This window comes from Nicotiana attenuata, chromosome 11 (genome assembly GCF_001879085.1).
Source record: "Nicotiana attenuata strain UT chromosome 11, NIATTr2, whole genome shotgun sequence".
NCBI classification, from domain to species: Eukaryota; Viridiplantae; Streptophyta; class Magnoliopsida; order Solanales; family Solanaceae; genus Nicotiana; species Nicotiana attenuata.
The window spans coordinates 58,905,390-58,919,243 of NC_031999.1; the positions used below are offsets into that span (position 1 = coordinate 58,905,390).

Genomic DNA, 13,854 nt, shown 5'->3' on the forward strand with positions numbered 1-13,854 from the left:
CTTCAGGGCAAGGGAGGGCAACAGGGTCAGCAGCCCATGATTATAGCACCAGCCATCCGAACGCCTAGAGGCGGAGGGCAGGCGGGTAGGGGCCATTCTAGAGGTGGAGGCAAGGCAGGTGGAGGCCATCCAGTTACATGCTAGTCAGGTGGGGGCCAGCACGTCGATGCACCAACTAGGTTCTATGCTTTTTCGGCCAGACCAGATGCTGTGGTATCAGATGCCATGATCACATGTACTATTTCTGTCTGCGGTAGGGATGCTTCGGTATTATTTGATCTAGGGTCTACCTATTCATATGTATCATTCATGTTAGCTCATTTTCTGGATGTTTCTCATGAGTATTTGGGCACTCCTATTTATATGTCCACTCCTATGGGTGATTCTATTGCGGCGGATCGAATCTATTGGTCCTGTCTTGTTACATTCTGTGGTTATGAGACTAGAGCGGATCTTCTGCTGCTTGATATGACCAACTTTGAGGTCATTCTGGGCATGGACTGGTTATCTTCATATCACGCCATCCTTGATTTTCATGCCAAGACTGTTACCTTGGCAATGCAAGAGTTGCCTAGATTGGAGTGGAAGGGTTCGTTTGTCAGCACGCCGAGTTGGATGATCTTTTTTATGAAGGCTCAACACATGGTCGAGAAGGGTTATTTGGCTTATCTATACTACGTTCGGGATACTACTAAAGAGACTCCAACAATGTATTTAGTACCCGTAGACCGGGAGTTATTCGACGTGTTTCCTTTCGATCTTCCAGGCATGACATCTGATTGTGATATCGATTTCTTCATTGATTTTGGGTCCAGGTACCCAGCCTATATCTATCCACCGTACCGTATGGCTCCGAAAGAGTTGAAGGAGTTGAAGGAACAACTTTAGGAGTTTCTAGCAAAGGGGTTCATCAGGCCGAGTGTATCACCTTGGGGTGCACCAGTGTTATTTGTGAAGAAGAAAGATGGGACTATGATGATGTGCATTGATTAGCGCCAGTTGAACAAGCTCACCATCAAGAACAAATACCTGTTGCCACGTATTGATGATTTGTTTGACCAGTTGCAGGGTGCTAGGTTGTTCTCTAAGATCGACTTGAGATTAGGGTACCATCAGTTGATGATTCGGGATTCAGATGTTCTGAAGACTGCTTTCCAGACTAGATATGTCCATTATGAGTTTCTAGTGATGTTCTTCGGCTTGACTAATGCCCCTGCGGTAGCATTTATGGACTTGATGAACAGGGTGTTCGGGCCGTACATTGATTTGTTTATCATTGTCTTCATTGATGACATCTTGATCTACTCACGTAGCATGGAGGAGCAGGAGCAACATTTGAGAGTGGTGATTCAGACCTTGCGGGAATAGAAGCTCTCCAAGTGTGAGTTTTGGCTAGATTGTGTAGTATTCTTGGGGCATGTTGTATCAGGAAAGGGTATTAAGGTGGATCCCAAGAAGATTCAGGCAGTTCAGAGTTTGCCTCGTCCCACTTCGGCAACTGAGATCAGGAGATCCTTGGGGTTAACAGGTTATTATCGCCGATTTATGGAGGGCTTCTCATCTATTGCAGCACCTTTGACTAGATTGACCTAGAAGGGTGCTCTATTTTGTTGGTCCGATGATTGTGAGGCGAGCTTCCAGAAGCTCAAGACAACTCTGACTACAACCCAGTTCTAGTGTTGCCTTCATGTTCGAGCATGTATACTATGTATTACGATGCTTTACACGTTCGTTTGGGTTGTGTATTAATGCAGGAGGGGTGAGTTATTGCGTATGCTTCACGTTAGCTGAAGATCCATGAGAAGAATTACCCCGTGCACGATCTAGAGTTAGTCGCGATTGTTCATGATCTTAAGATCTGGCGGCATTATATTTATGGGGTGTCTTGTGAGGTTTACACCGATCATCGCAGCTTGTAGTATTTGTTCAAGCAAAGGGAACTCAATATGAGGCAACGCAGATCTCTTGAGTTACTGAAGGATTACTATATCACCATTCTTTACCATCCGGGCAAAGCAAATGTAGTTGCAGATGCCTTGAGCAGAAAGGCAGAGAGTATGGGTAGCTTGACATTCATTTCAGCAGAGGAGAGGCCACTAGCTTTGGACATTCAGCCCTTGGCTAATAGACTTGCGAGATTGGTTATTTAAGAGCCCAACCGAGTTCTTGCATGCATTGCTGCCCAATCTTCACTATTGGATCAGATCAAGGCTCGACAGTTTGATGATCCGCACTTGATGATTCTGAGAGAGACGGTACTATAAGATGGTGCCAAGGAGGTTACTATCGGCGAGGATGGTGTTCTGCAACTCCAGGGTCATCTATGTGTTCCTAATATCGATGTCTTGAGGGGGAGGATTCTAGAAGAGGCACACAGTTCTCGGTATTCCATTAATCCAGGTGCTACGAAGATGTATCTTGACCCGAGGCAGCATTATTGGTGGCGAAGGATGAAGAAAGACATAGTTGAGTATGTAGCTAGGTGCCTAAATTGTCAGCAGGTTAAGTATAAGCAATAGAGGCCAGGTAGCCTACTCCAGCAGATGACTATACCAGAGTGGAAATGGGAGCGCATTACTATCGACTTCGTAGTTGGGTTGCCGTGGACCTTGCGGAAGTTTGATGCAGTTTGGGTCATTGTCAACAGGTTTACCAAGTCGCCATACTTTATTTCGGTTGTGACTACGTATACTTTAGAGAGGTTGGCCCAGATATTCATTCAAGAGATAGTTCGGTTGCATGGTATGCCTGTTTCCATCATTCAGATAGTGGCCCTCAGCTCGCTTCGCATTTCCGAAGAGCAGTACAGAGTGAGTTGGGGACCCGCATAGAACTCAGCACAGCATTTCATCCACAGACCGACGGGCAGTTGGAGCGGACACTTCAGATCTTAGAGGACATGCTCAGAGCATGTGTGATTGACTTTGGAGGACAGTAGGATTGATTCTTGCTTTTGGCCAAGTTTTCTTACAACAATAGTTATTAGTCTAGCATCGAGATGGCTCCATTAGGCATTATATGATCAGCAATGTCGTTCTGCCATGGGGTGGTTTGAGCCCGTCAAGGCTAAGTTATATGGTACTGATTTGGTGATGGATGCCTTGGAAAAGGTGAAGTTGATTCAGGAGCGACTTCGCACAGCACAGTCCAGATACAAGAGTTACGCGAATCAGAAGGCACGTGATGTGTCATTTATGGTAGATGAGAAGGTTCTCTTGATAGTCTCGCGATGAAGGGGATCATGAGATTCTGGAAGAAGGGCAAGTTGAGCCCAAGGTTTATAGGCCCAGTTGAGGTGTTGAGACGAGTTGGAGAGGTTGCTTATGAGCTTGCTTTGCCTCCTAGTCTATCGGGAGTTCATCCGGTTTTCCATGTGTCTATGCTCCGAAGGTATCACGCAAACTTGTCACATGTGCTAGACTTTAGCACGATTCAGGAACTAGTTGCCAATGTTGATAGGCAGGTTCGCTAGTTGATATCAGAGAGGATTTCCGCGGTAAAGATTCAATGGAGGGGCCAACCAGTCGAGGAGGTGACTTGGGAGTCCAAGGAGGATATGCGGAGCAGATATGCACACTTAATCAGCACTCCAGGTATGATTCTAGACCCGTTCGAGGACAAAAGATTGTTTAATTGGTGGAGAATGTAACGACCCAACTGGTCGTTTTGCCTTCTAGAACCCTATTCCCCTAATTAAGACTCTCGGTACGTGTTTTTACTGTTTTATGACTTGCGGGAATGATTAGTTTGGTATTTGGAAGAGTTTGGGCTGAAATCGGAACACTTGGTTCCTTAAGTTGGCCTTAAAAGGCTAAGATTGACTTCGGCCAACATTTTGAGTAAACGACCTCGAAATTGGGATTTGACGGTCCCAATAGGTTCGTATGATGATTTCAGACTTGGCCGTATGTTCGGATCGAGTTTTAGATTACCCGGGAGCGTTTCGGAGCCTAATAGTGAATGTTGGCTCTTGAAGGTTTTAAAGTTCTTTAAATTTGGTTTGCAGTAGGTTTGGTGATATCGAGGTCCGAATGCGATTCTGAGACCGGGAATAGGTAATATCATTTAAGACATGCACGTAAAATTTGGTGTCATTCCGAGTGGTTTAAGTACGTTTCGGCGCATTAGGAGTAAACTGAAGAACTTTAAGGTCATATTTTTTATTCAATTGGTTTGGGGCATCTTAGTTTTAATGTTGTTTTGTGCGTTCCGAGAGTTTGAGCAAGTCCATTTTATGATTTCAAACATGTTGGTATATTCGAACAGGGCCTCGGGGCCCTGGGTGTTAATCGGACGAGGCTCGGACCAAGTTTGGACTTGGGAGCATCAGCTGAAGCCTTAAGTTTCTGGTGTAATCACACCTGCGGAGGGCCAGCCGTAGGTGCGAGCTCCTAGAAGTGAGCAAGGACCCGCAAAAGCAGCCCAGGAATCGCAGGTGCGCCTGAAGCTCTGCAGAAGCGGGACCGCAAAAGTGGGGGCCCGTCCGCAGAAGCGGTGCCAGCCAGCCTTGGGAACTTCCACAGAAGCAGACTTCGGTTCGCAGAAGCGATGCCGCAGGTGCGACCTTGCAATCGCAGGTGCAGAATTGCTCGAGGCAGTGTGATCTTTTTAGAACGGGACTTAGGCATTTTGCTCATTTTTTACACTTCTTGGGCGCGATTTTAGAGCTGGTTAGAGAGGGATTTTAATCAACTAATAGAGGTAAGTAATTTGTACTGAATGTGAATTAAATACATAGTTTATGGGTAGATTGTAACATTTAAATTAGTGAAAATTATGGGTTTAAGTGAAAACCTAGGGTTTTGATAAAAATATGATTTAACCACGGATTTTTTTTTGGGAATTTAGTGAAAATCATATATTTGAGTTCATGAGGTTATGGGTAACAACTTTCTTCAAAAATTTCTGGAATCTGGGCACGTGGGCCCGGGGCCAAATTTTAGGAATCCTACAATTGGGTTTTGGTAATCACTTTAATAGTTGGGATATGGACTTTTGAACATGTATTGATTAATTTATATACTATTGACTAGTTCTGGATTGTTCGGCGCCGAGTTGAGGCTTTAGAGTAAATTTGGTATCGGAAAGTAAGCTTTGAGACGAGGTAAGTCTCTTTTCTGACCTTGTAAGAGGTAATTAACCCCATAGGTGAATTGATTAATATGTTCTCCTATTTGTGGGGGCTACGTAGGCACGTGGTGACGCGAGTCCGTACATAGCTACTAATTATGCTTATGTCCGGGTAGTCTAGTACCCATACCATGCTATACTTATGATGTTTGCACCCTACTTGTTAACTTAAATGCTTAAGTCATGTTGGAACATGATAAAGAAATTGTAAAAGGTTAAATTTTATTTACTTGAATTCTTGGATGGATCACTTGACTGTTAGTGAGAATTGGTGTTTCTTTAAATATTAGCCTCTTAATAAATCTTGAATCGCCTATTATAAAGTAATTTCTCTTTCCGTGGAGCGGGCCGAACGCCTCGGTAGCAGATAGATGCATCTATGGTTTGTTCCGTTCGACCCTCGGCATTGCACAATTTAAATATTCTACGTTAGATCAGGCCATACGACGTCGGCGTAAATTGCGTGTAATTAATCTTTGGAACCAATTATAATTGATATTGCTTCATTGGCTTGAGATGCAAAATTTTTAAATGATGGAAATAAATTTGGGATTTACTATTAGTGAAAGGATTGTTTACTATTTCTTGTATTTGAGTTTTCAGCTATATTTATGTTATCCATGCTTAGTTATAAATTTGACATTTTTATTTTTTGCCCATAGTAAGTGTCAAAGTCGACCCCTCGTCACTACTTTTTCGATGTTAGACTGGATACTTACTGGGTATATGTTGTTTATATGCTCACGCTTCACTTCTACTAAATGTGCAGGATCTGAGACAGGTGGATCTGGATATCAGTCTGTCAAACATCCTTGACTACAACTACGAGACTGTGCGGTGAGCTGCCTTCTGAGCCCGTTCTGCAGTAGCCGAAGTATTCCTTTTGCTTGTATTTTCTGTCTACTTCACTTCAGACAGTAGTGTAGTATTCGTTTGTATATTCTGCTAGTTTCTCAAACACTCGTGACACCAGGTTTGGAGATTTAAGCTAGTAGACACTTGATGGTTTTTGAGTTATTTAATTTATCTCACTGCTTTAAAAATCTTGATCCCTCATTTTTATTAAATTCTTACTTCTTATTTATGCACAACTAAAGATCAACTATTTTAGATCTTTAAAAGAGAGGATCACAGAGTTAATTCTTTGTGGGCTTGCCTAGCGGTAACGTTTGGCGCAATCACGACCTGTAGGAGAAATTGGATCGTTACATATTGTATCATTTGCCATCGTTTCATGATGTCACGCACCAACAATTTGAAGAATAAATTGCTACATTACTAAGAAAAAAAGGATACAGAGTAGAATTATTATACAAAAAAGTAGGATAATGGATAAAATATAATTATTTAATAACAAGGAAGGGCAAGATGAGAGAAAAAAAGTAAGAGAATGACGCCACCACACCAAATCCGCCGTTCCATAAAGTGGTAATTTTCGTCGTTATATAACAATGAATGTAGCGATACCATATAATAAAATTTAAGTAACAGTCAAAACAAATACTATATTAAAGTGACAATACGATACAATACAATAGGTAATTGTCACGACCCAAAATCCACTATAGGTCGTGATGGCGCCTAACGCCGCCGTCGGACAAGCCAACGGTGATTGATCAACTTAATTACTCATTTTATTACTTTTGAAATCATAATGTTTATTAAGGATGGAAATTTACGCTTTTAAAATCCAGGGCAACGTACATAAATAGTAGTTGATAAAAAAATGAAAGGCAATTAGAATATATAAATCCGTAAGCATCAACTAGCATATCCCAGAACCCGGTGTCACAAGTGCATGAGTATTTACTAAGGAGTACAATAATAATGCAACATCTATCTGGAATGTAAATAAGACAGAATAAAGTAAATAGTACGATGAGGACTTTGTGGGTTGCGATGCGTAGCCGGAAATGCAACTCACCATAAAGTCTCCTCAACAGCCGTGCCTACACGCAAAGATGACCACCAAATAAACCTTTCGGATCCTGGACATTTAGTGCAGAAGTGCAGCATAAGTACGTAAATCAACGCGTATCTAGTAAGTATCTAGCCTAACCCCGGAGAAGTAGTGATGAGGGGTCGATATCGGCACTTACTAGTGGTCTAATAAATCAAATACAGTAGGAAGTAAACAAATATACGATAGGTTAATAAAAAATATAAGCAAATTTAGGTACGTGGTACAATCCTTCTCTGAACAGTAAACTCAAGCTCTCAATGTCAATTACCTCCTCAAACGGAGTATATGTGAAATGGACCTTACCAGATAGGTTATCACAACTCATATCATGAAAAACACACGGATACTTTGGTTTTCTGTCAAATATTACGCATGACAGTGCCGAGGCAGATGGCCCGATCCCATAAGAGTATGATACTGCTGAGGCGCTCGTCTCGATCCTATAATAATGTGTGCACTGCCGGGGGTCGAGCGCCACGGACCATAGATGCATCTATTATACTGCCAAGGCAGACGACCCACTCCTATTAGAGTAAGAAGCTTTAACGGGTCCTTGACCCCACTCACAAATATACGTGTGAGTTATGAAATTTTAAGGAAAACCTTTGCAATGAATACGCACAATGCGGGAGAAATTCATAAGGGAAGCAAAAATTATTTCGCAGATTATCAAGTAGTTCGTCACATCTCTATAATAGCGAGTCTATCACTCTATGCAGGTCTAGTCTCAAGTCGTAACGCGAAATAAAGGAACTAAACGAGCAAAGATAACTCAAATAGTACAATTATAGCATGGCGCGAAGCTAAGTCTACCCAGACATAATCAGGAATTCTAGCATACGCACGGACGCCTGTCACCTCACACGTGCATAGCTCCCACAACATATTGCACATAAGAACATAACACTTACGGGGCAAACTCCCCTCACAGGGTTAGCCATGAGACTTACCTCGCTCCGAAGTTCCATAACTGGCTCCAACGCCTCTTTAACTCCTCAATTCAAAGCCAACGATCTGAAACTAGTCAAAACAAGGTGAAAATCAATCAAAATTTACTCAAATGCGTATAATTTAATAATTTATAATAATTCCCAACTCCGCTCGAAAAGTCAACAAAATCAACCCTCGGGCCCACATGCCCTAATTTCAATAATTCTTGAAGATAATCACTACCCATAACACCACGAACTCAAATATACAATTTATTTCTAATTCCATGTCCAATTTCGTGTTAGAAGTCTAAAATACCAATTTCCAGGTTTTCTTCAAAATCACACAATTTCCACCAATATACATGTTCAGTCCATGTATAATTTATGTATTTAACTCACAGTTTAAAGAAATCACTTAACTAGTGATGGGTGACGAAGAAGCTCCTTCAAGATCGCCCCAAGATAGTTTCCCATGGAAGATTTGAGATAAAATGAGCCAAAACCAGTTTTTGCTAACTTATACACTACCCAGACGACCTTCGTCGCGAACCCGTCACTGCCCTTGCATTCGTGAAGCTCAACAAACTCAGGCCTAGAATTTCTTCTTCTCGAACGTGGTAAGTCCCTCGCGTTCGCGAAGTACAACATGCTTTAGTTCCCTAGTTCCTCTACGTGATCGCGAGACAGGGTCCGCGAACGTGAAGCTTTGCCGGCCTGCCCTTCGCGAACGCATAGAACAAAAGGGGCCTAGTCCAAATTCCTTCTTCGCGAACGCTTGAAGCCCTTCGCGTTCGTGAAGAACATAACTAGCACTAGCAAACCAGCAACAACAACTCAGCCAAAATTGGTCCGCAGCCATCCCGTAAGACACTCGAGGCCCTAGGGACCCTGTCCAATCACACCAACTAGTCCCAAAACATGAAACGAACTTGCTCGAGGCCTCAAGTCACACAGAAAAACATCGAAACTACAAATCAACGATCGAAACCTTTCTTTAAACTTTCAATTTCCAAACTTTGACGAACGCGTCCGAATTATATCAAAACATTCCGGAATGACGCCAAACATTGCATGCAAGTCAGAAATTATTATACGAACCTATTCAAAAGCTTGAAACCCAAACGGACATCGACAACACCGAAGTCCACTTCAAACCAAACATAAGAAATTCTTAAACTTTCAAAATGGCAACATTCCACAATAAGCTCCGAAAAGCTTTCGGACCACCCGATACTCAACCCGAACATACGCCCAAGTCTGAAATCATCATACGAACCTATTAGAATCTTCAAATTCCGATTCTGAGGTCGTTTACTCAAAAGTCAAACCTTAATCAATTCCTCCAACTTAAAGCTTCCGAAATTAGAATTTTTCTTTCGAATCAACCGCGTACGTCCCAAAATCCAATTCCGACCACCGTACGAGTCGAAATACACATTACAAGAAAATAGGTCTTTAGCGAGGGTATATCTGGTCGTTAAAAGTCCAGTTCCAATCTTTAAAAGTTGATAACGACCAGAAAAAATCCGGTCGTCACCGGTCGTTAAAAGCTCCGACGTTAAAGGTTAGCAAACAATTTACAATCCGGTCGTTAAATTCACTTTAGCGATGGCATAATTTTCGGTTGTTATACATGCTTTTTAGTGACAGGATTTTTCCCTCGCTAACTTGTTATCCAGTCGTTAAAAGTTTTTAATGACAACAACTAATTATGTCAATTCAAGTGCTATTAGTGACCGATATTCGCTTCCATAACTGTATAATTATTTTTAAAGGCCAAAATTTCCTTCGTTAATGGTCATTTATCTATTTGAGAAACTTGTTAAAGAGTTCTAATGACCACATTTTTCTTTGCTAATATGAAAATATAATAAATATAATTACGAAAAATTAAATTACATGAATAGCAATAATTATTTATATGCTTTCATAACGGTCAACAACATTGGAGGATAAACCAAATACTTAATATCTTGTTAATACAAAGAACTAAAGTATTATATTTACAAGAAATCAGTCCAAATTGTAAGACATTATTTTAAACAATTCCTAAAAAGAGAAAAAGTAAAATTGCAGCATACATATGTACATAAGACAATGTCTTTAAACCATCCTTGACAAACCAAAAACCTCGTGTACATCGACTTGATCTCCACTTTCTTCAATGATAGGTTTTTTGGATTTCAAATTTTTGATCTGTTAAAATAATAAGTTTATGCCAGTTTAGTAGCAAAAAATAAACAACTAAAGAAGAAAGATCAGATACATTAAAGGCTAAAAAAGATCAGATTCATTAAAGGCTTGTCACGCCCCTAACCTGGGGAGGCGAGACCGGCACCCGGTGCCTCACCTAACCTTGCGTATCAACTTGCGACTAAAGGACTCTGAACATATAATGTCATACTTTAGCCATGGGGCCACATTGCAAGATAAATTGCGAAACAAAATACAAAACTGAACGGAAACTAACACTGACTAAACATCAATATAAAGCTGGGCTGATAAGGTCGTCATAACTACTAGAGTTGACAAACCAACAAAATATACATACAAGGACTACAAGCCCAACATACTGCACTAACTGATACAATATGTCGACAAGCCTCTACTGATGGATGTAATGTGATCAGAACAGGGTTCCAACCTACCCATAACATATATACATATATACATAAGATGTACACAAAACTCTAGACTCGGCAACTCTGAAAGACGTGGAGCTTACCGATCAGGCTGAACTCGGGCAACACCTACTGAGGAGGTCTACGCGTCTGTCTGTCTGAAGCTGCACGCATGAAATGCAGCGTCCCCAGAAAAAAGAACGTCAGTAGAGAAATAATGTACCGAGTATGTAAGACAATAAAATAACTGAAAGTTGAAACTGAACGGATAACATAATAACTGAAAGTAACTGAGAGTCAAAGATGATATGGAGATATACTTACCTGCTGATACTGACTCAACTCTCTCAATACAGTAAGTAAAATAAATGTTCGGCCCTATAAGGCTCAGAACGTGTAACTGCTCTATCGTAGTAGGCTCGCTCATAGGCGCTCAGCCATACTACGCTCTGTGTCTCGGCCATTCTGGGCTCGCTCATAGGCGCTCGACCACATTAGGCTCGGTATATAACTTACCATCTGATCAGAGGTTTTCAAATAGGGGCCTGCCCACCGATTATAGCTTGATGGTGGTGAAAATACTGTAAGACTGTATATACATTGACCCTATGCTCTCTTGACTGGAAGAAGACAATACTCAATTGAATATAAAGTCCCGATAAGGGAGAATACTGTAACTTATGACACTAGGATAATGTATATAAATTAGGGAGTATCAAATTCTCCTTATGCCTCGTTACTGAACACATGTAGTTACGAGATCATGCCAAAATGAAGGAAGGGCTTAGCCTTAACATACCTTATCACAATCTTTCAAATCACCAAGTTGAACTCGCCTCTTGGCATCTTAAGTACAACAACGACAGTAATACTATCATTAAGTTACGAAAGGTACAACTATCGCACAACGAACGACAAGCTTATTTTATATTAAAACGGGCAGCATCTCCCCTATAATCCTTACTTCCTCCGAATTCAAGATAATACCAACAACATAAGAACACAACAATAACAGCATATATAGATTATTTTCCAGCCTTATATACACCATCAAATACTATAAAACAGCCCAACACACCCCAATCTCTTCATACCCAAAACGACCACTGTAGTAGTGTCAAACCACCCGGAAATGTTACGACAAACGACCAGCCCTCCACCCTGTATTTATGTGGTGCTTATACACACCCTTCCTCCTCCAAAACTCCAGAAAATAGTAGTAAAACATGCAGCGCAACAGCAACACAAAACAATCCATAGAACAGTCCGCTACAAGTGAAAAACTCGAACTCGTGGCTTCCGATCACCGTCCCATGAGTTCTTACAAGTATAGAACGACATACAATGAATTTACAGCAGAAAAAATAGATGAAAGAAAGAATTAAACTTACCTTATTTGTTGTATGACTCAGCTCCTATCTTAGTTCCTCAAACTCTAGGATTTACCTCCTATTAAAACTTGAAAGGGAGAGAAAATCAATTAGGGTTTATGGGTAATTTTTGGGAGGACGTTTGCAGGGGTTTAGGTCTGGTTATTTGTGATATATAATGAGGGTTATATTTCAGGATATAAGCCCTTAAATGGGCTCTTTGTCTGCCCCGAAATAGCTTCTTTTGGGCTCTCATTTAACCAAGTAGGTGACACACCTACTTGTCACCTAGCAACCTGTGCAGTCTCGCAATGCATATATATCTATACTCCAATATCGTATTGACAAATGGTTTAATGCGTTAGAAAATAGACTCATAGAACTTCAGTTTTATGAGTGGAACACCCAATAACTCTAAGTATATTGGGAGAAAACCGGAGTTACATTTGACCCAAATGTTCAGTAAAACTTATGAATGCAACTTGTGGTAACTTTCGGCGACTTTTGTTCCACAACTCGCTTGACTTCAAAATATAACACATGACTATCATACGACTAACATAACTCATAATATAACCTCCTTATTATTTTAAGAACCCTAGTCTCACCCCAAAAGTACATGTTATAAGATTCCAAACTTGACAACTTTCGACGAAATATTATTTTCTTCAATTCCTCAGCTTCTAAACCTTCCAACTCTCTTTGTACTTGTTGTTCATGATCGTCAATATATGTAACACCCGAGGTACCATGATAAATTACTTTATATACTTCCAAAGATGATCTCATTTTTGGTCTTACATTAGTTACTTACGACGCACTTTTATGTACAAAAATATGGGGCGTAACAAGGCTACACTAATGGCTATAAACGAGGAAGTGAAAAAATACAAAGATCAGATGACGTAACGGTAGATAGTGTTGTAGAAAGAACACAACGCATTACATTTTATATGTTTGTAGATGATGATCAGAAGACGACTAAATGATAGTTCTACATCACCGAATCTTGTCACACTAAAACCTGCACAACCAGTGTCACTTTTGGGAAGCAAATCCCATATAGAGCTTGTTGAAATTCTATAGATTAAGGCTCAGAGAAGAGACGTTGTTCCTGACTGTTAATTTGATAGATAGATTTTTGGAGAAGCAAGGTGTTGTTAGGAAGAAGTTACAGCTTGTTGGGTTGGTTGCCATGCTATTAGCGTGCAAATATGTGGAAGTTTCTGTTCCATTAGTGGAAGATTTTGTGTTTATGTCGGACAAAGCCTATTTAAGGAAGGAGGTTCTTGAAGTGGAAAGAATAATGATCAAGATATGCAGTTTAACATGTCAGTTCCAACTGCATATGTTTTGATGAGAAGATATCTTAAGGCTGTTCAATCTAATAGGAAGCTTAAGTTGATGTCTTTCTTCTTGGTTGAGCTTTGTCTAGTGGAATATGAAATGCTTAAGTTTCCACCATCACTCATAGCTACTGCAGCAATCTATACAGCTCAGACCACACTCTACGGTGTCCAGCAGTGGAGTAAGACATGCGAGTTGCATACTAATTAATTGGAAGATCAACTTATGGAGTGCTCGAGATCGATTGTGAGCTATCACCAGAAGGCAGCAACATGAAACTAATAGGGTGATAGCATCCTAGGAATCTCAACTCTATTCAAGGATAATGATGAAGCTTTAGAATCTCAAAGAGGGCCTTTAACATGATCTCAAGCTAAAAGGTCACAAAACAAGGTCATACTTCAGGAGCGAATAAAGAAATTGTTAGTTAGGAGGAAGAGATCAAGGATAAAGGATATGAGTTGTCTAGGTATTATAATTATTTTATGGTC

General features: G+C 40.7%; 1 pseudogene; it reads left to right on the forward strand.

Annotated features, from left to right (window-relative positions):
• LOC109234931 lies at positions 559 to 13,639 on the forward strand (annotated as a pseudogene).